The sequence below is a fragment of the Schistocerca cancellata genome, chromosome 12, assembly GCF_023864275.1.
Source record: "Schistocerca cancellata isolate TAMUIC-IGC-003103 chromosome 12, iqSchCanc2.1, whole genome shotgun sequence".
Lineage (NCBI taxonomy): Eukaryota > Metazoa > Arthropoda > Insecta > Orthoptera > Acrididae > Schistocerca > Schistocerca cancellata.
In genome coordinates, this window is record NC_064637.1 from 24,842,468 (window position 1) to 24,865,143 (window position 22,676).

At 45.1% G+C, this 22,676-nt stretch overlaps 1 protein-coding gene across 1 annotated transcript in view; it reads left to right on the top strand.

The window, feature by feature from the left end:
* The window catches only part of LOC126109571 (peroxidase-like), a 368,534-nt gene that overhangs the window by 71,037 nt on the left and 274,821 nt on the right, over window positions 1-22,676 (top strand). The window contains exon 2 of the mRNA XM_049914593.1: window positions 5,674-5,715. The gene's annotated coding sequence lies outside the window, so the exon portion shown is untranslated. The remainder of the gene's footprint in view (window positions 1-5,673; window positions 5,716-22,676) is intronic.

Below are 22,676 nucleotides of genomic sequence, written 5' to 3' on the forward strand. Positions count from 1 at the left end.
ATATCCAAGCACGACTCACGCCCCGTCCTCACAGCTTTACTTCTGCCAGTATCTCGTCTCCTACCTTCCAAACTTAACAGAAGCTCTCCTGCGAACCTTGCAGAACTAGCACTCCTGAAAGAAAGGATATTGCGGAGACATGGCTTAGCCACAGCCTCGGGGATGTTTCTAGAATGAAATTTTCAAAAATGGCTCTCAGCACTATGGGACTTAACATCTATGGTCATCAGTCCCCTAGAACTTAGAACTACTTAAACCTAACTAACATAAGGACATCACACAACACCCAGTCATCACGAGGCAGAGAAAATCCCTGACCCCGCCGGGAATCAAACCCGGGAACCCGGGCGTGGGAAGCGAGAACGCTACCGCACGACCACGAGCTGCGGACATGAAATTTTCACTCTACAGCGGAGTGTGCGCTGATATGAAACTTTCTTCCAGGAGTGCTAGTTCTGCAAGGTTCGCAGGAGAGCTTCTGTGAATTTTGGAAGGTAGGAGACGAGGTACTGGCGGAAGTGAAGCCGTGAGGAGGGGGCGTGAGTCGTGCTTGGGTAGCTGAGATGGTAGAGCACTTGCCCGCGAAAGGCAAAAGTCCCGAGTTCGAGTCTCGGTCCGGCACACAATTTTAATCTGCCAGGAAGATTCATACCAAGAACCTGTCGAATCTATGTTACACAGAATCGCTGATGTATTGCTTTCCAGAGGTCGACCGACACACTAACTACCAGATGGACACTGTATTTCCATTCATCGATGTAAACGGTTCATAGAAAGGTCTTCCAAGTACTGAGCCAAGTGACGTAGTGCTTAGCACACTTCATTCGCATTCGGGAGGACGACGGTACAAGCCCGCGTTCAGTCGGCCTGATTTAAGTTTTCCGTGACTTCCCTAAATCGCTTCAGGCAAATGCCGGAATGCACCCTTCGGAAGACCAGGGCCGACTTTCGTCCCCATTCTTCCCTAAGCCGAGGTTCTGCTCCGTGTCTAATGACTCTCTTGTCGACAGGACGTTAAACACTAATCTCCTCCTCTTCGTCAGTAAACACTTCCGGGCTAAGTTGCCGTGGTCGATCTGTAGAACTTCTTCTCCCTGACGTTTCGTTCTCAACTACGGAGAACATCTTCCGAGGTGAGTCGACGACTGGCTGCTAGGAGCTGGGGCCGCCGCTTATATGGAGATCGTAGGGGGCGCCACCGCACGTCACGTGGCTATCTCTGGCTATCGTCTGCTCTCGCGATTGCAGGCAATCGATTGTCACGTGATTGATGCAACGTCGACCGCCATATCTTGTCCAATTTTAATCCTTCTTCTTTACGATTAAAATCGTATTGATGTTTGTGGATTTCAATTGCCCCTCTATAAATACGTGTATAATAATGCGACGTCCTCGCTAGCACGCTTGTCTCACCAAATTTTATTTCGTGATCTCCATCCTTAAAAACATGTTCCGCTACTGCCGATTTGTCGATATGTCCCAAGCGACAGTTTCTTTTGTGCTCCGTCAACCGTGTGTTGACGCTTCTTTTTGTAGTTCCTATGTAAACCCTGCCACAACTACACGGAATTTTATATACCCCTGGGGTGGCTAGGGGGTGTCGAGCATCTTTTGTTGATCTTAGGCATTCACTAATTTTCCTAGTGGGTCTAAAAATGGTCGCCACCTGAAACTTGGCTAGTACTTTCCCAATGCGATCCCTGATGTTATGGATGAACGGAAGAAATACTTTTCCAGCTGATGAATGTTGCTCTCTCCTATTTTTAGGCATTTTTCTACTTGGGTGAAGTGCTCGGTTAATCTCGTTTTCCGTATAACCATTTTTCTCAAAGGCCATTCGTAAATGATTTAGTTCTTCTGGTAAATATTATTGGCCCTATCCACTAGTGTTTTTATGACCCCCCTCTTTTGCCTAGGGTGGTGGTTTGAGTTCTTATGGAGGTAGCGATCAGTATGTGTACCTTTCCTGTACACCTTATGGCCTCAGGTCCCATCCGCCCGTTTGATAACTGATACATCCGTAAAAGTTAAGTTGTCCATTCTTTTCTTTCTCCACAGTAAATTTGATTTTTGGGTCGATGCTATTTAAGTGTACCAAGAAATCATTCAAGTCTTCTTCCTCATGATTCCATATTACAAAGGTATCATCCACATACCGGTACCACTTCGAGGGGCTTTTTTTGGCCGACTGCAGTGCTTGATGTTCAAAATATTCCACGAATAAATTCGCAATTGCGGGGCTTAGGGGACTTCCCATGGCTACCCCATCAATCTGTTCATAAAATTCACCATTGTACTGAAAATAGGTCGAAGATAGACAGTGTTGGAACAAGGCCACTATATCCGTAGGGAACATATCGGCTATATGAACCATAGTGAACAAAGACACTATATCAAAACTGACAAGGATGTCATTAGGACCGACAGTAATTTCCCTCAATTTCTCAATGAAGTGTAGAGAGTTTTTAATATGACTCTCAGTTTTGCCTATGTAAGGTTGTAACAAAGAGGCAAGGTGTCTGGCTGGTTGTTGGGTAGGAGCTCGAATTGCGCTGACTATTGGTCTCAAAGGAACATCAGGCTTATGTATCTTTGGTAATCCATATAACCTCGGAGGATAAGCCTCCGTTTTACAAAGATACTTTTTAACTTCTGTAGGAATGGAAGACTGTTTTATCAGACGATTGGTGGCATTCAGCAGTTCGTTGTGGGATCCTTCCAAGCATTGAATTTCAAATTATTTTCGGCGATAAAAACTATACTGCACACAGTGTTAAAGAAACACTTCTTCGAATATCCGTCTATTAGTAAGACCACCACTTCGGCAACATCCTCAGTGCCGCCAACACACTTTTGTTGTGCACACAACAAATGTACCTGTCAGAAACATCGACACAAATTCAACCTCGCGGCTGCTCTACCGCCTGAATGTATGCAAACCGCAGCTAAGAGATGTCTAAGGAGCTGCCTAACCCCCAGGCGCAAGAGCAGCCGCGAGGTTGAACTACTGCCGAAGCTCCTGACAGGAACATTATTTACCTTTGTCAACAAAGGTATTTCGGTAGCACCGAGGATGTTGGCAGAACTGAAGAGGGACTCTTTGCTGTTGTATCCACGCATACCTTAATGTTGCACCCTCCATAATCACGCCACAGGAGGCCGACAAAAGGGTTGGGGGGGGGGGGGTTTGGAAAAGCAGAAACACCGTTCCGCTGCTTTGGATCGCGTTCAGATTTCATCAAATGGTTTTGAACGGTCTCTAGAGGTTCTACTCTGCATAGCGGAGCAAAAATTGTGGTCGCATTACACTCAGTAGGTATTAAATCACGTTCAATAGGGTGACAGCCCCACGATGTCCTTAAGGTAGGACTGAAATGCCCAGAGACTGGCAGCAGTGTCTAAAGTTGTCAAAAACTTGCTTTTGCTCATCACCCATGATCTGTCGTTTTCGAACACTAAATGTCGCAAGATCATCAAGAACATCTTCGTGTTGGCCATCGCACTCCGAACTGTTGTTTTAGACCGCTAAATGCGCCGGAATCAACGCCCGAAACGGAGGTTTCACCGAGATCCTGTAAGCCACCCCCTGATGTCGATTCTGAGCAGCGGCCTGTTTCAAATGTTCTCCTCGCGCACCCGTAAGAAACCCGCCTGATTTCAACGCTGGGTGTCCCGGTTATGAATTCCTTCACAGACGTGTCAAAAGAAGAGATGGAATGTTGGGTAAGTGGAGACGTGACGACCTTCTCATTGTATAACAAGTACACGGTGGCGTTGGGCAGAATTGTCTTGACATTTGGTGCTAATGTGACATCACTAACTCACCTGACAGCTCACATGAGTTTCTGAGCAGTGGTCTTTTTTTTCCGCAAGCGCCAACACCTTGCTGTTCAAAGCATCGCAGAGACCTACGGTGACGTCACAGGACGCCACGGTTTTGCACCATTGCGGAAGATGGCTGCAGGCACCTTTGAGCCAAATTTCAAACTTATACATCGCACTCGGTGACAGTTACAGAGTTTCTAAAAAGTGATCCTTTAATTTTGTTGCGCAGTGTAATTCTCAACAGGCGATGTGATGATTTTCAGCAACTTGGCATGTCGATAACTACAAATCATTAGTCATAGCCTGCCGGGGTGGCCGAGCGGTTCTAGGCGCTACAGTCTGGAACCGCGCGGCCGCTACGGTCGCAGGTTCAAATCCTGCCTCGGGCATGAATGTGTGTTATGTCTTTTGATTGGTTAGGTTTAAGTAGTTCTAAGTTCTGGGCCCCCCCCCATGAACCATGGACCTTGCCGTTGGTGGGGAGGCTTGCGTGCCTCAGCGATACAGATAGCCGTACCTCCTGAAGAGGGGCAGCAGCCTTTTCAGTAGTTGCAGGGGCAACAGTCTGGATGATTGACTGATCTGGCCTTGTAACAATAACCAAAACGGCCTTGCTGTGCTGGTACTGCGAACGGCTGAAAGCAAGGGGAAACTACAGCCGTAATTTTTCCCGAGGGCATGCAGCTTTAGAGAGCTGCATCAAACCAGTCTCAGGACTAAAGACAACAACAACAACAACAACAACAAGTTCTAGGGGACTGATGACCTCAGCAGTTAAGTCCCATAGTGCTCAGAGCCATTTGAACCATTTTAGTCATCAAACAAATGTACAAATCAAGAACCTTATTTGAATATTCCACACAGCAACAGAGTTTCGGCTGTTGTGAAACTTCCTGAGAATTTGAAATTGTATGTCAGGCCGGGACTCGAACCCGGAACCCTCGCGTTTTGCGGGCAGTGTTGTACCGCCTGAGCTATCCAGACACAACTCACGACACACCTTCACAGTTTATGCCTCTACCCTACTAAACTCCACGCACGTTCTCCTCGTACGTGACAGATCTACTTGGAGATAGGGACGAAAGACGGCGCTAACCACAAATAGTTGACAAGTTAAACTTCCGGTTCCACAAGGTACGTTCTCTTCCGTATCCGAGGCACTGGACTGCTATTCGTGAGGACAAAGGTTTCAATCCCCCACTGGCAGTCAAGATTTACGGTTTCAGCGATTTCCCTAAATCTGTTAAGGTTAACGTTGGGATAGTATCTTCGAAAATGATACAGTTAATATCCTTCCCCGGTGTTCCACAATTCGAGCTCGTCCTCTGCTCCAAATGATGTAGTGGACGACGAGACAAACCTGCATGCTCACCCCTCTGCTTCTCTCCCCCTCCCCCTCCTCTCGCCTCCCCACTATCCTCTCTCATCCTCCCCTCTGTTCCTCCCCCCTCCTCTCTCTCTCTCTCTCTCTCTCTCTCTCTCTCTCTGCTCGTATCTCATTCAACTTCACTGACATACATCTACACAATTTTCGCACCTGTTTGACTGCCTTCTTATCCTCGAAGTGAGATATGCATACTTCAGGGCCTGTAGTTCATGTTCATAAGCAGAAATATGCTCATTTATCATGGCAAACAGAGTTTCGTTAAATTTAAATTATTTGCTGTTAAATAAATTCTACATTCGACAGGATGTGTGTGTGTGCGTGTGTGTGTGTGTGTGTGTGTGTGTGTGTGTGTGTGTGTGTGTATAAGCAATTTTTTTACAACAATATATTTCTACATGGTGCAGAAATGCACATATATAAGCTAAAACAATGAAAATTATTCTTATTCCTTCTTGTTTCAGATCGAGTCTGTTGCGAGAGCTGCAGAGAGTCTACTGCGTTGGGTGAGTAATAAAAATTCAGCGGCGCTTTTATTACGATAAACCAATTAAGTAGTAAGAATGTAGTCGCCTGAAGTCGGGTGATGCAGCGGAAATTAGATTAGGAAAAGCAGTAAAGGGGTTTTTCTATTTGGGGAGCAAAATAACTGATGATGGTCGAAGTAGAGAGGATATAAAATGTAGACTGGCAGTGGCAAGGAAAGCGTTTATGAAGAAGAGAAATTTGTTGACATCGAGTATAGATTTAAGTGTCAGGAAGTCGTTTGTGAAAGTATTTGTATGGAGTGTAGCCATGTATGGACGATAAATAATTTGGACAAGAAGAAATAGAAGCTTTCGAAATGTGGTGCTACAGAAGAATGCTGAAGATTAGATGGGTATATCACATAACTAATGAGGAGGTATTGAATAGAATTGGGGAGAAGAGAAGTTTGTGGCACAACTTGACTAGAAGAAGGGGTCGGTTGGTGGGACATGTTCTGAGGCATCAAGGGATCACCAATTTAGTATTGGAAGGCAGCGTGGAGGGTAGAAATCGTAGAGGGCGACCTACAGATGAATACACTAAGCAGATTCAGACGGATGTAGGTTCCAGTAAGTACTGGGAGACGAAGAAGCTTGCACAGGATAGAGTAGCATGGAGAGCTGCATCAAATCAGTCTCGGGACTGAAGACCAAAACACCAACAACAAACAACAAGTAAACACCATGTCGAGAAGCTCTCGATTCGAATAAGAACCATTGTGTACAACGCTGTATCCCGTCCACTACATGGTGAACCAGCAAGTGAAGTGTATCGGACACAGCATTACCAATTACTGTGGCAGGAGAGGGGGCTACGGCATGAAGTATGAGGAACAGTACCACACTCTCGGATGGAACCATATATACTCTCACTGCGGTTGCATGGTACAAAGTACGATTGAATAAATAGTCTCTAGCAGGGAAACCATGCATTTCTTTATGTCATATCCTCTCACAAATCAGTCCCTAGAGTTTGTACACGGTGGAAAATATCGCCGGCCGGTGTGGCCGTGCGGTTATAGGCGCTTCAGTCTGGAACCGCGTGACCGCTACGGTCGCAGGTTCGAATCCTACCTCGGGCATGGATGTGTGTGATGTCCTTAGGTTAGTTAGGATTAAGTAGTTCTAAGTTCTAGGGGACTGATGACCACAGACGTTAAGTCCCATAGTGCTCAGAGCCATTTGAACCATTTTGGAAAATATCATTGTGTATATTATTTCCCCAGTCAACATCCTCTTTTTGCAACATGTAGTAAACGTACAGCGATCAACGATATATCGTTAGAAAGGTTTTTTAATCGGCTTCTCACATTGCATACCGATTTCGCGCTAAAACTTATTACTTGTGAAAAATTTTACAAGGGCATCACGGATGACCAGCTTCATACCTATGTTTTACGAAGCTAGCGTATTTATCACGAGTAAGAGATTCTGTTTTCATATTATATTATTACGAACACCACTTTATTTGTTTTATAGTACTTATTAACTGCGTAATTAGTATACAGTATTGTCAGAGATAACAACCGTTACCACTGCAGTAGTCCATTATCTCTGCCCATCCTAGACTTCTCTAAACGAATATACTTCCCGAGACGACAAACATGTTTGTCAATATCCTGTTTAATTGCGATTCGCGTATTGTTACTACGGCCTAACATGCTTACTGTGATAGAGAATGCTGGCTGAGTTGGAGTTATAGCTTACGTGACGCTACTGACAACCCCCGATCTCTGCTGCGACAAACATTCCGAATGAGAAACACATGGGAAGATACACTGAAGAGCTAAAGAAACTCATACACACGCCTAATATCGTGTAGGGCTCCCGCGACCACACAGAAGTGCCGCGACACGACGTGGCATGGACTCGACTAACGTCTGAAGCAGTGCTCGAGGGAACTGACACCAGGAATCCTGCAGGGCTGTCCATAAACCCGTAAGAGTACGTGGGCGTGCTGATCTCTTCTGAACAGCACGTTGCAAGGCACCCCGGTTACGCTCAATAATGTTCATGTCTGGTGAGTTTAGTGGCCTGCGGAAGTGTTTAAACTCAGAAGAGTGTTCCTGGAGCCATTCTGTAGCAATTCTCGACGTGTGGTGTGTCGCATTGTCCTGCTGGAATAGCCCAATGGACATGAACGGGTACAGGTTGTGAGACAGGATGTTACGTACGTGTCTACATCTACATCTACATCTACATTTATACTCCGCAAGCCACCCAACGGTGTGTGGCGGAGGGCACTTTACGTGCCACTGTCATTATCTCCCTTTCCTGTTCCAGTCGCGTATGGTTCGCGGGAAGAACGACTCTCTGAAAGCCTCTGTGCGCGCTCTAATCTCTCTAATTTTACATTCGTGATCTCCTCGGTGGGTATAAGTAGGGGGAAGCAATATATTCGATACCTCATCCAGAAACGCACCCTCTCGAAAACTGGACAGCAAGCTACACCGCGATGCAGAGCGCCTCTCTTGCAGGGTCTGCCACTTGAGTTTGTTAAACATCTCCGTAACGCTATCACGGTTACCAAATAACCCTGTGACGAAACGCGCCGCTCTTCTTTGGATCTTCTCTATCTCCTCCGTCAACCCGATCTGGTACGGATCCCACACTGATGAGCAATACTCAAGTATAGGTCAAACGAGTGTTTTGTAAGCCACCTCCTTTGTTGATGGACTACATTTTCTAAGGACTCTCCCAATGAATCTCAACCTGGTACCCGCCTTACCAACAATTAATTTTATATGATCATTCCACTTCAAATCGTTCCGCACGCATACTCCCAGATATTTTACAGAAGTAACTGCTACCAGTGTTTGTTCCGCTATCATATAATCATACAATAAAGGATCCTTCTTTCTATGTATTCGCAATACATTACATTTGTCTATGTTAAGGGTCAGTTGCCACTCCCTGCACCAAGTGCCTATCCGCTGCAGATCTTCCTGCATTTCGCTACAATTTTCTAATGCTGCAACTTCTCTGTATACTACAGCATCATCCGCGAAAAGCCGCATGGAACTTCCGACACTATCTACTAGGTCATTTATATATATTGTGAAAAGCAATGGTCCCATAACACTCCCCTGTGGCACGCCAGAGGTTACTTTAACGCCTGTAGATGTCTCTCCATTGAGAACAACATGCTGTGTTCTGTTTGCTAAAAACTCTTCAATCCAGCCACACAGCTGGTCTGATATTCCGTAGGCTCTTACTTTGTTTATCAGGCGACAATGCGGAACTGTATCGAACGCCTTCCGGAAGTCAAGGAAAATGGCATCTACCTGGGAGCCTGTATCTAATATTTTCTGGGTCTCATGAACAAATAAAGCGAGTTGGGTTTCACACGATCGCTGTTTCCGGAATCCATGTTGATTCCTACATAGTAGATTCTGAGTTTCCAAAAACATGATACTCGAGCAAAAGACATGTTCTAAAATTCTACAACAGATCGACGTCAGAGAGATAGGTCTATAGTTTTGCGCATCTGCTCGACGACCCTTCTTGAAGGCTGGGACTACCTGTGCTCTTTTCCAATCATTTGGAACCTTCTGTTCCTCTAGAGACTTGCGGTACACGGCTGTTAGAAGGGGGGCAAGTTCTTTCGCGTACTCTGTGTCGCCTGTCAGAGTCGTATCTAGACGTTTCGGGGGTCCTGTATCACTCCAGCTGCACACACCTCACACCATTACAGAGCCTCCACCAGCTTGAACAGTTCTCTGCCGACATGCAGGGTCCATGGATTCCTGTCCATCCGCTCGGTACAATATGAAACGAGACTCGTCCGACCAGACAACATGTTTCCAGTCATCAACAGTCCAATGTTGGGTTTGACGGAGCCAGGCGAGGCGTAAAGCTTTGTGTCGTGCAGTCATCAAGGGAACACGAGTGGGCCTTACGCTCCGAAAGCTAATGTCGGTGATGATGTTTTGTTGAATGGTTCGCACGCTGACACTTGTTGATGGGACAGCATTGAAATCTGGAGCAATTTGCGGAAGGGATGCAGTTCTGTCACGTTCAATGATTCCCTTCAGTCGCCGTTGGCCCCGTTCTTGCAGGATGTTTTTTTCCGACCGCAGATTTTACCGGATTCCTGATGTTCACGGTACAGTCGGAAAATGGTAGTACAGGGAAATCCCCACTTCATCACTATGTCAGAGATGGTGTATTCTATCGATCGTGCGGCGACTCTACGTTCAGTCTCACTTAAATCTTGATAACCTGCCATTTTAGCAGCAATAACAGATCTAACAACTGCGCCAGGCACTTGTTGTCTTATATAGGCGTTGCCGACCGCAGTGCCGAATACTGTGCCGAATTATGCCTTTTTACATATCTCTGTATTTGACTATTTTTTTTTTTGTCATCAGTCTACTGACTGGTTTGATGCGGCACGCCACGAATTCCTTTCCTGTGCTAACCTCTTCATCTCAGAGTAGCACTTGCAACCTACGTCCTCAATTATTTGCTTGACGTATTCCAATCTCTGTCTTCCTCTACAGTTTTTGCCCTCTACAGCTCCCTCTTGTACCATGGAAGTCATTCCCTCATGTCTTAGCAGATGTCCTATCATCCTGTCCCTTCTCCATACCAGTGTTTTCCACGTATTCCTTTCCCCTCCGATTCTGCGTAGAACCTCCTCATTCCTTATCTTATCAGTCCACCTAATTTTCAACATTCATCTATAGCACCACATCTCAAATGCTTCGATTCTCTTCTGTTCCGGTTTTCCCACAGTCCATGTTTCACTAACAGACGTAGTTGTACTCCAGACGTACATCCTCAGAAATTTCTTCCTCAAATTAAGGCCGGTATTTGATATTAGTAGACTTCTCTTGGCCAGAAATGCCTTTTTTGCCATAGCGAGTCTGCTTTTGATGTCCTCCTTGCTCCGTCCGTCATTGGTTATTTTACTGCCTAGGTAGCAGAATTCCTTAACTTCATTGATTTCGTGAGCATCAATCCTGATGTTAAGTTTCTCGCTGTTCTCATTTCTACTACTTCTCATTACCTTCGTCTTTCTCTGATTTACTCTCAGACCATACTGTGTACTCATTATACTGTTCATTCCGTTCAGCAGATCATTTAACTCTTCTTCACTTTCACTCAGAATAGCAATATCATCAGCGAATCGTATCATTGATATCCTTTCACCTTGTATTTTAATTCCACTCCTGAACCTTTCTTTTATTTCCATCATTGCTTTCTCAATGTACAGATTGAAGAGTAGGGGCGAAAGGCTACAGTCTTGTCTTACACCCTTCTTAATACGAGCACTTCGTTCTTGATCGTCCACTCTTATTATTCCCTCTTGGTTGTTGCACATATTGTATATGACCCGTCTCTCCCTATAGCTTACTCCTACTTTTTTCAGAATCTCGAACAGCTTGCACCTTATTATATTGTCGAACGCTTTTTCCTGGTCGACAAATCCTATGAAAGTGTCTTGATTTTTCTTTAGCATTGCTTCCATTATTAGCCGTAACGTCAGAATTGCCTCTCTCGTCCCTTTACTTTTCCTAAAGCCAAGCTGATCGGCACCTAGCGCATTCTCAATTTTCTTTTACATTCTTCTGTATATTATTCTTGTAAGCAGCTTCGATGCATGAGCTGTTAAGCTGATTGTGCGATAATTCTCGCACTTGTCAGCTCTTGCCGTCTTCGGAATTGTGTGGATGATGCTTTTCCGAAAGTCAGATGGTATATCGCCATACTCATATATTCTACACACCAACGTGAATAGTCGTTTTGTTGCCACTTCCCCCAATGATTTTAGAAATTCTGATGGAATGTTATCCATCCCTTCTGCCTTATTTGACCGTAAGTCCTCCAAAGCTCTTTTAAATTCCGATTCTAATACTGGATCCCCTATCTCTTCTAAATCGACTCCTGTTTCTTCTTCTATCACATCAGACAAATCTTCACCCTCATAGAGGTTTTCAATGTATTCTTTCCACCTATCTGCTCTCTCCTCTGCATTTAACAGTGTAATTCCCGTTGCACTCTTAATGTTACCGCCGTTGCTTTTAATGTCACCAAAGATTGTTTTGACTTTCCTGTAAGCTGAGTCTGTCCTTCCGACAATCATATCTTTTTCGATGTCTTCACATTTTTCCTGCACCCATTTCGTCTTAGCTTCCCTGCACTTCCTATTTATTTCATTCCTCAGCGACTTGTATTTCTGTATTCCTGATTTTCCCGGAACATGTTTGTACTTCCTCCTTTCATCCATCAACTGAAGTATTTCTTCTGTTACCCATGGTTTCTTCGCAGCTACCTTCTTTGTACCTATGTTTTCCTTCCCAACTTCTGTGATGGCCCTTTTTAGAGATGTCCATTCCTCTTCAACTGCACTGCCTACTGCGCTATTCCTTATTGCTGTATCTATAGTGTTACAGAACTTCAAACGTATCTCGTCATTCCTTAGTACTTCCGTATCCCATTTCTTTGTGTATTGATTCTTCCTGACTAATGTCTTGAACTTCAGCCTATTCTTCATCACTACTATATTGTGATCTGAGTCTATATCTGCTCCTGGGTACGCCTTACAATCCAGTATCTGATTTCGGAATCTCTGTCTGACCATGATGTAATCTAATTGAAATCTTCCCGTATCTCCCGGCCTCTTCCAAGTATACCTCCTCCTCTTGTGATTCTTGAACAGGGTATTCGCTATTACTAGCTGAAACTTGCTACAGAACTCAATTAGTCTTTCTCCTCTTTCATTCCTTGTCCCAAGCCCATATTCTCCTGTAACCTTTTCTTCTACTCCTTCCCCTACAACTGCATTCCAGTCACCCATGACTATCAGTTTTTCGTCCCCCTTTACATACTGCATTATCCTTTCAATATCCTCATACACTGTCTATCTGTTCATCTTCAGCTTGCGACGTCGGCATGTATACCTGAACTATCGTTGTTGGTGTTGATCTGCTGTCGATTCTGAATAGAACAACCCAGTCACTGAACTGTTCACAGTAACACACCCTCTGCCCTACCTTCCTATTCATAACGAATCCTACACCTGTTATACCATTTTCTGCTGCTGTTGATATTACCCGATACTCATCTGACCAGAAATCCTTGTCTTCCTTCCACTTCACTTCACTGACCCCTACTATATCTAGATTGAGCCTTTGCATTTCCCTTTTCAGATTTTCTAGTTTCCCTACCACGTTCAAGCTTCTGACATTCCACGCCCCGACTCGTTGAACGTTATCCTTTCGTTGATTATTCAATCTTTTTCTCTTGGTAACCTCCCCCTTGGCAGTCCCCTCCCGGAGATCCGAATGGGGGACTATTCCGGAATCTTTTGCCAATGGAGAGATCATCATGACACTTCTTCAATTACAGGCCACATGTCCTGTGGATACACGTTACGTGTCTTTAATGCAGTGGTTTCCATTGCCTTCTGCATCCTCATGTCGTTGATCATTGCTGATGATTCCGCCTTTAGGGGCAGTTTCCCACCCCGACGACAAGAGAGTGCCCTGAACCTCTATCCGCTCCTTTGACAAGGCCGATGGCAGAATGAGGCTGACTTCTTATGCCGGAAGTCTTCGGCCGCCAACGCTGATTATTTATCAAAATTTAGGCAGTGGCGGGGATCGAACCCGGAACCGAAGATGTTTTGATTATGAATCAAAGACGCTAGCCCATTTTTTTTTGTTGTGTTTGGTCGTTGCGGACGTCACATGACATCCAGTCAAGTTCGTTTTGTTGATCCTTTCACTCAGTTTTTTATTACAGAGGCCAACCGGCTCTCTGACCGAACACGCTGAGCTACCGTGCCGGCGAAAACCCTAGACCACGGTTTGAATACACATGCATATACCAGTTTCTTTGCCGCATCAGTGTATTTACTAGGAGGTATAATAAATTCATGATTATTATTTCACGTCGCTCGGTTCATTTTTAACTTTGTTTTCTCGTCATTTCCAACGTCTACACTTATTCCAGACACCGTCATTATTTATAACTAGAAAAGTGGGAAAGTTTCGCTCGGGTCCTCTGGTTTCCATATACTTTCGCGGGATTTTGCGGCCACGGTTAGTTTCCCTCAACATTTTTTGGGTTGTAGATCGCTTCCTGTTATAAAACAACAAGTGGACTGACACTCCACCCAAAGCCCCACGTCTTTAAAGCATCGAATTCCCGTGTATATAACAGCTTCAAACGTCAGACTACTTTGCACATGAGTTAATATGTTAAATATTTGATTTGATGTTAAGCATGTAATACCTTTGTGGTTGAAGAGGCAAAAGACTAATTTTATTTGTTTGGCATTGTTCACCCATAGACAAATGAGACAGCAAAGTTTACTGGGGCAGAAGCAGTGGCGTCCATTATTATTATTATTCTTTCTTTTCTCAGACGTTATGTCTGGTCAAAAATAAAAGTGACGCGGACCTTGATCAAGCGTGACTTCCTTTTAACTGTACGGTATATGTTACATTGCATTTAGGAACTTTCAGGTTATTGAACACGTATCAATAATTACGGATTTCTGTAGTTGTATATATACGTTTGGATGTAGCTGCATTGCATTGATGTACTGGTGGATATTGTGTGGTATGACTCCTGTAGTTGATAGTATAATCGGTATAATGTCAACTTTAGCCTGATGCCACATGTCCTTGACTTCCTCAGCCAGTTGGATGTATTTTTCAATTTTTTCTCCTGTTTTCTTCTGTATATTTGTTGTATTCAGTATGGATATTTCGATTAGTTGTGTTAATTTCTTCTTCTTATTGGTGAGTATGATGTCAGGTTTATTATGTGGTGTTGTTTTATCTGTTATAATGGATCTGTTCCAGTATAATTTGTATTCATCATTCTCCAGTACATTTTGTGGTGCATACTTGTATGTGGGAACGTGTTGTTTTATTAGTTTATGTTTTATGACAAGTTGTTGATGTATTATTTTTGCTACATTGTCATGTCTTCTGGGGTATTCTGTATTTGCTAGTATTGTACATCCGCTTGTGATGTGATCTACTGTTTCTATTTGTTGTTTCCAAAGTCTGCATTTATCTGTTGTGGTATTGGGATCTTTAATAATATGCTTGCTGTAATATCTGGTGTTTATTGTTTGATCCTGTATTGCAATCATGAATCCTTCCGTCCCACTGTATGTATTGCCTTTTCTTAGCCATTTGTTGGATGCGTCTTTATCGATGTGTGGCTTTGTTAGATGATACGGGTGCTTGCCATGTAGTGTTTTCTTTTTATTGTTTTCTATTATTATTATTATTATTATTATTATTATTATTATATCTCGCGTATTATCAGTCAAAGTTCAGAGACACCAACACCCTTTTCACTCAGTGAAAAGGCTTTAGATCTCAAGAAGAATGCTTAAAATGTTTCCTGGTGATGAATCAAAATCAGAACTGGACACACATTTGTCTCCACATCTAAATGCCGTGTGACTAGGGCCTCCAGTCGGGTAGACCGTTCGCCGGGTGCAACTCTTTCCATGTGACGCCACTTCGGCGACTTGCGCGTCGATGAGGATGAAATGATGATGATTAGGACAGCACAACACCCAGTCCCTCAGCGGAGAAAATCTCCGACCCAGCCGGGAATCGAACCCGGGCCCTTAGGACTGACATACTGTAGCGCTGACCTCTCAGCTACCGGGGCCGGAGCGTTTCCAGATGAAACTGCCCAGCAATGCAGAGAAAGAAATACCTGCAACTGCAGTTAGAGTGGATTACGAAGACTCACGGACATATCTACATCTACATTTATACTCCGCAAGCCATCCAATGGTGTGTGGCGGAGGGCACTTTACGTGCCACTGTCATTACCTCCCTTTCCTGTTCCAGTCGCGTATGGTTCGCGGGAAGAACGACTGCCGGAAATCCGCCGTGCGCGCTCGAATCTATCTAATTTTACATTCGTGATCTCCTCGGGAGGTATAAGTAGGGGGAAACAATATATTCGATACCTCATCCAGGAACGCACCCTCTCGAAACCTGGACACCAAGCTACACCGCGATGCAGAGCGCCTCTCTTGCAGACTCTGCCACTCGAGTTTGCTAAACATCTCCGTAACGCTATCACGCTTACCAAATAACCCTGCGACAAAACGCGCCGCTCTTCTTTGGATCTTCTCTATCTCCTCTGTCAGCCTGAGCTGGTACGGATCCCACACTGATGAGGAATATTCAAGTATAGGTCGAACGAGCGTTTTGTAAGCCACATCCTTTGTTGTTGGACTACATTTTCTAAGGACTCTCCCAATGAATCACAACCTGGCACCCGCCTTACCAACAATTAATTTTATATGATCATCCCACTTCAGATCGTTCCGCACGCATACTCCCAGATATTTTACAGAAGTAACTGCTACCAGTGTTTTTTCCGCTATCATACAATCGTACAATAAAGGATCCTTCTTTCTATGTATTCGGAATACTTTACATTTGTCTATGTTAAGGGTCAGTTGCCACTCCCTGCACCAAGTGCCTATCCGCTGCAGATCTTCCTGCATTTCGCTGCAATTTTCTAATGCTGCAACTTCTCTGTATACTACAGCATCATCCGCGAAAAGCCGCATGGAACTTCCGACACTATCTACTAGGTCATTTATATATATATTGTGAAAAGCAGTGGTCCCATAAGACTCCCCTGTGGCACGCCAGAGGTTACTTTAATGTCTGTAGACGTCTCTCCATTGAGAACAGCATGCTGTGTTCTGTTTGCTAAAAACTCTTCAATCCAGCCACACAGCTGGTCTGATATTCCGTAGGCTCTTACTTTGTTTATCAGGCGACAGTGCGGAACTGTATCGAACGCCTTCCGGAAGTCAAGAAAAATAGCATCTACCTGAGAACCTGTATCTAATATTTTCTGGGTCTCATGAACTAATAAAGCGAGTTGGGTCTCACACGATCGCTGTTTCCGGAATCCATGTTGAGTCCTACAGAGTAGATTCTGGGTTTCCAGAAATGACATGATACGCGAGCAGAAAACATGTTCTAAAATTCTACAACAGATCGATGTCAGAGATATAGGTCTATAGTTTTGCGGACTGTTTCCAGATGAAACTCCCTAGCAATGCGGAGAAAGAAATTCGTGCAACTGCAGATGGAGTGGATTACGAAGACTCACGGACATATATATATATCCCTGGCAGCGTCAGTGTAGCGCCCTGAACGTATTGCAAAAACCGGTGGGGCGTTTCCTTACGCAACGGCAGATATGCGGCGTCTGACGTCAGGGCGTATCTGCAGAGGTCGCGAACCGCCCAGTATCTCTGCCGCACTCTCTGAATGGCTACAGCCCAACAGAAACAGAAACAACAACAAAAACTATTAGTGTTCCGCCTCCCACGTCGCAAAGTCCACCTCACTGGACCCCCATTCACAGAAGGTTAACCGAAGAGGGGATTTACATTGAAGAGCTAAAGAAACTGGTACACCTGCCTGATATCGTGTAAGGCCCCCGCGAGCACGCAGAAGTGCCGCGACAAGACGTGTCTTGGACTCTACTTACGCCTGAAGTAGTGCTGGAGGGAACTTGACACCAGGAATCCTGCAGGGCTGTCCATAAATCCGTAAGAGTACGAGGGGGTGGAGATCTCTTCTGAACAGCACGGTGCAAGGCATCCCAGATATGCTCAACAATGTTCATGTCTGGGGAGTTTGGTAGCCAGTAGAAGTGTTTAAACTGAGAAGAGTGTTCCTGGAGCTAGTCTGAAGCAGTTTTCGACGTGTGGGGTGTCGCATTGTCCTGCTGGAATTGGCCAAGTTCCTCGGAATGCACAATGGGCATCAACGGATGCGGGTGACCAGACAAAATGCTTAAGTACGTGTCACCTGTCAGAGTCGTATCTAGACGGATCAGAGCTCCCTTATCACTCCAACTGCACACGCCGCACACCATTACAAAGCCTCCAGCAACTTGAACCGTGTCCTGCTGACACGCAGGGTCCATGGATTGATGAGGTTGTGTCCACATCCGTACACGTCCATCCGCTCGGTACAATTTGAAACACCAGGTAATGTTTCCAGTCTTCTACAGTCCGATGTCGGTGTTGAGGGACCCAGTCGAGGCGTAAAGCTTTGTGTCGTGCAGTCATCAAGGGTACACGAGTGGGCCTTCGAAAGCCGAATCGATGATTTTTTGTTGAATGGTTGTTGATGGCGTAGCATTGAAATCTGGATCAATTTACGGAAGGGCTGCAGTTCTGTCACGTTGAGCGATTCTCTTCAGTCGTCATTGGCTCCGTTCTTGCAGGATGTTTCTCCGATCGCAGATTTGATGTTTTATCGGATTCGTGATATTCACGGTACAGTCGGGAAATGGTAGTACGGCAAAATCCCCACTTCATTGCTATGCCGGAGATGGTGTGTCTTATCTCTCGGGTGGCGGCTATAACAGCACGTTCAAACTCACGGAAATCTTGATAACCGGCCCTTGCAGCAGCAGTAAGCGATCTAACAACGTCTGAAGTAGTGTTGGACGGAACTGACTCCATGGATCCTGCAGGACTGTCTGCAAATCCGTAAGAGTACGAGGGGGTGGAGATCTCTTCTGAGCAGCACGGTGCAAGGCATCCCAGATATGCTCAATAATCTTTGTCTCTGTGGAGTTCCGTGGCTTGTTGTCTTATACAGGGTGTTACAAAAAGGTACGGCCAAACTTTCAGGAAACATTCCTCACACACAAATAAAGAAAAGATGTTATGTGGACATGTGTCCGGAAACGCTTAATTTCCATGTTAGAGCTCATTTTAGTTTCGTCAGTATGTACTGTACTTCCTCGATTCACCGCCAGTTGGCGCAATTGAAGGAAGGTAATGTTGACTTCGGTGCTTGTGTTGACATGCGACTCATTGCTCTACAGTACTAGCATCCTCATTTCAGTGCAAATGTTCTCTTTACGGATGAGGCTTCATTCCAGCGTGATCAAATTGTAAATTTTCACAATCAACATGTGTGGGCTGACGGGAATCCGCACGCAGTTGTGCAATCACGTCATCAACACAGATTTTCTGTGAACGTTTGGGCAGGCATTGTTGGTGATGTCTTGATTGGGCCCCATGTTCTTCCACCTACGGTCAATGGAGCACGTTATCACGATTTCATATGGGATACTCTTACCTGTGCTGCTAGAAGATGTGCCTTTACAAGTACGACACAACATGTGGTTCATGCACGATGGAGCTCCTGCACATTTCAGTCCAAGTGTTCGTACGCTTCTCAACAACAGATTCGGTGACCGATGGATTGGTAGAGGCGGACCAATTCTATGGCCTCCACGCTCTCCTGACCTCAACCCTCTCGACTTTCATTTATGGGAGCATTTGAAAGCTCTTGTCTACGCAACCCCAGTACCAAATGTAGAGACTCTTCGTGCTCGTATTGTGGACGGCTGTGATACAATACGCCATTCTCCAGGGCTGCATCAGCGCGTTAGGGATTCAATGCGACGGAGGGTGGATGCATGTATTCTCGCTAACGCAAGGACATTTTGAAGATTTCCTGTAACAAAGTGTTTGAAGTCACGCTGGTACGTTCTGTTGCTGTGTGTTTCCATTCCACGATTAATGTGATTTGAAGAGAAGTAATAAAATGAGCTCAAACATGGAAAGTAAGCGTTTCCCGACACATGTCCACATAACATATTTTCTTTCTTTGTGTGTGAGGAAAGTTTCCTGAAAGTTTGGCCCTACCTTTTTCGTAACACCCTGTATAGGCGTTGCCGACCGCAGCGCCGTATTCTACCTGTTTACGTGTCTCTGTATTTGAACACGCACGCCTGTACCAGTTTCTTTCACTCTTCAGTGCAGTTGCCACACGCTTTCGTCCGACCAGCTTCTCGACTGGACTGAGGACTTCTTCGTAGGTGGAACTCGATACGTCTGTTTTACACAGGGCAAAATCGTCAAATGTAAAAATAACCTCAGCGGGACGCCGAGGTACTGCGAGGGCCGTCACACTTCGTAACACACACAGCACAGCCAGAAGATACCCACCGCGTGATTCGCAAGGGGCGGCCACGACGTTTGGAACGCGGATTTACTGCAGACTTCGTACACTCGTAGTACTCCATGAGGACAACAACATGTGTAAGCAGTAGCGCGTACTTCTCAAGCGCTACTGAGAAAATCGCAAGAAAATTTCGGTCGTCAAATGTATACCTATGCGTGGCCATTTTTACCATGAAGCGGAGCAGACGAAGCCGGCCGGAGTGGCCGAGCGGTTCTAGGCGCTACAGTCTCGAACCGCGCGACTGGTACGGTCGCAGGTCGAATCCTGCCCCGGGCATGGATGTGTGTGATGTCCTTAGGTTGGTTCCGTTTAAGTAGTTCTAAGTTATAGGGGACTGATGACCTCAGATGTTAAGTCCCATAGTGCTCAGAGCCATTTGGAGCAGACGAGTGGTTAGCTTTCAAGCTCCGTAATCGCTGGATCGAGTCCCGTTCGTCAGTTTTTTTCATTTGTATTATTATTTATATTACAATCGATATAGTGGGAAAAATCCGTGTATTCGGATGGACTTTTATTAAATTTACAATGTTACTTGGCAGTCTACAAATCTTTACTATCACAGATAATATAATATGCGTAGCTATCGACTAGTAAACGACCAAACGCATAAAATGATACCGAAAATGTATCTACATCTACATCCATACTCCGCAAGCCACCTGACGGTGTGTGGCGGAGGGTACCCTGAGTACCTCTATCGGTTCTCCCTTCTATTCCAGTCTCGTATTGTTCGTGGAAAGAAGGATAGTCGGTATGCCTCTGTGTGGGCTCTAATCTCTCTGATTTTATCCTCGCAGTCTCTTCGCGAGATATACGTAGGAGGGAGCAATATACTGCTTGACTCTTCGGTGAAGGTATGTCCTCGAAACTTCAACAAAAGCCCGTACCGAGCTACTTGGCGTCTCTCCTGCAGAGTCTTCCACTGGAGTTTCTCATCTCCGTAACGCTTTCGCGATTACTAAACGATCCTGTAACGAAGCGCGCTGCTCTCCGTTGGATCTTCTCTATCTCTTATATCAACCCTATCTGGTACGGATCCCACACAGCTGAGCAGTATTCAAGCATTGGGCGAACAAGCGTACTGTAACCTACTTCTTTGTTTTCGGATTGCATTCCCTTAGGATTCTTCCAATGAATCTCAGTCTGGCATCTGCTTTACCGACGGTCATCTTTATATGATCATTCCATTTTAAATCACTCCTAATGCGTATTCCCAGATAATTTATGGAATTAACTGCTTCCAGTTGCTGACCTGCTATATTGTAACTAAATGATGTAGGATCTTTCTTTCTATATATTCGCAGCACATCACACTTCTCTACATTTTCAATTGCCATTCCCTGCGCCATGCGTCAATTCGTTGCAGATCCTCCTGCATTTCAGTACAATTTTGCATCGTTGAAACCTCTCGATATACCACAGCATCATCCGCAAAAAGCCTCAGTGAACTTCCGATGTCATCCACAAGGTCATTTATGTATATTGTGAATAGCAACGGTCCTACGACAGTCCCCTGTGGCACACCTGAAATCACTCTTACTTCAGAAGACTTCTCTCCATTGTGAATGACATGCATTCTCCAAGTATAACACCAACACAAAACAGTGATCCGTCTTCGAATCAGAACTACATACAAGAATAAGATAGAAAACAACTGAAATAATTTCCTATTACTCTCTGCCAGAGACCTCCGATATACCAAGCTGAACTGCCGATGTGTGGCCGAGCGCCGGCCTTTATAGCGCTTTGGCGGATGAGTACCTCGGAACTATTTTCCATCACGTGGTTTGACGTGTGAAAATAGTTCCGGGATCTGCAGCGACCTCTTCCTTATGTTTATGTGGGCCGGTAGTGGCCCCTGGTGGCCGCAGATGTCTTTGCTGTGTTGTTGTTGTTGTTGTTGTTGTTGTGGCTGTTCATCAATATTGCCTGTCGGTTGTGTAGTGCTTCGGTGTGCCTGCGAGGCGGGCAACCCGCGGCTGCAGGCTGACAGTTTGGTTGCTGATACTCTAGGGGCTGTGATGTCTGGTGGAGAAGGCCACAGCAAAGGGCAACAGGCAGATTACATATTTCTAGATTTTCGGAAAGCATTTTACACGGTCCCCACTGCAGGCAGATGGAATAAGTTCACAGATACGTGAGTGGCTTGAAGACTTCTTAAGTAGTAGAATCCAGTATGTTGTCCTAGACGGCAAAAGTCCATCAGAGACAAATGTATCATCAGGAGTGCCCCAAGAAAATGTAATCGGACCACTGTTGTTCTCTGTATACATAAATGGAAATTTGTAAATCTGTGGTAAGTTCCTATGGGACCAAACGGCTGAGGTCATCGCTCCCTAGGCTTACACACTACATAACCTAATTTAAGATAACTTCCGCTAAGGACAACACACACACCCACGCCCGAGGGACGAGACGAACCTCCGACCGGAGGAGCTGCGCGAACCGCGGCAAGGCGCTCTAGACCGCGCGGCTATACATACGAGGGGCGTTTGAAAAGTCCATGCAAATTCCGAGAAATGGCACCACCGGAGCGTATCGAGGTCATGTTTAGTTAGTAGCATCTTTGGAAAGAATGCACACCAAGTTTCAGACATATTGGTCTATTTCTCTGTGTTTGGCATTCGTGTGAATCAAGAAAGTCGAGTGATTGTCAGAAAAATGGACGAAAAAGAAATTTCTTGTGGTGATTAAACATTACTTTATGAAAGGCTAAAGGCCTCAGGAGACTAAAGAGAAGCTTGATAAACATTACGGTGACTCTGTGCCTTCGATTAGAACAGTTTATAATTGGTTTCGAAATATTCCAAGTGGTCATATGGGCACAAGTGATGCTGAAAGTTCTGGACGCCCTGTGGAGGTTACGGCTCCAGAAATCATTGATAAAATCCGTGACATGGTGATGGATGACAGAATAGTTAAAATACGTGAGGTTGC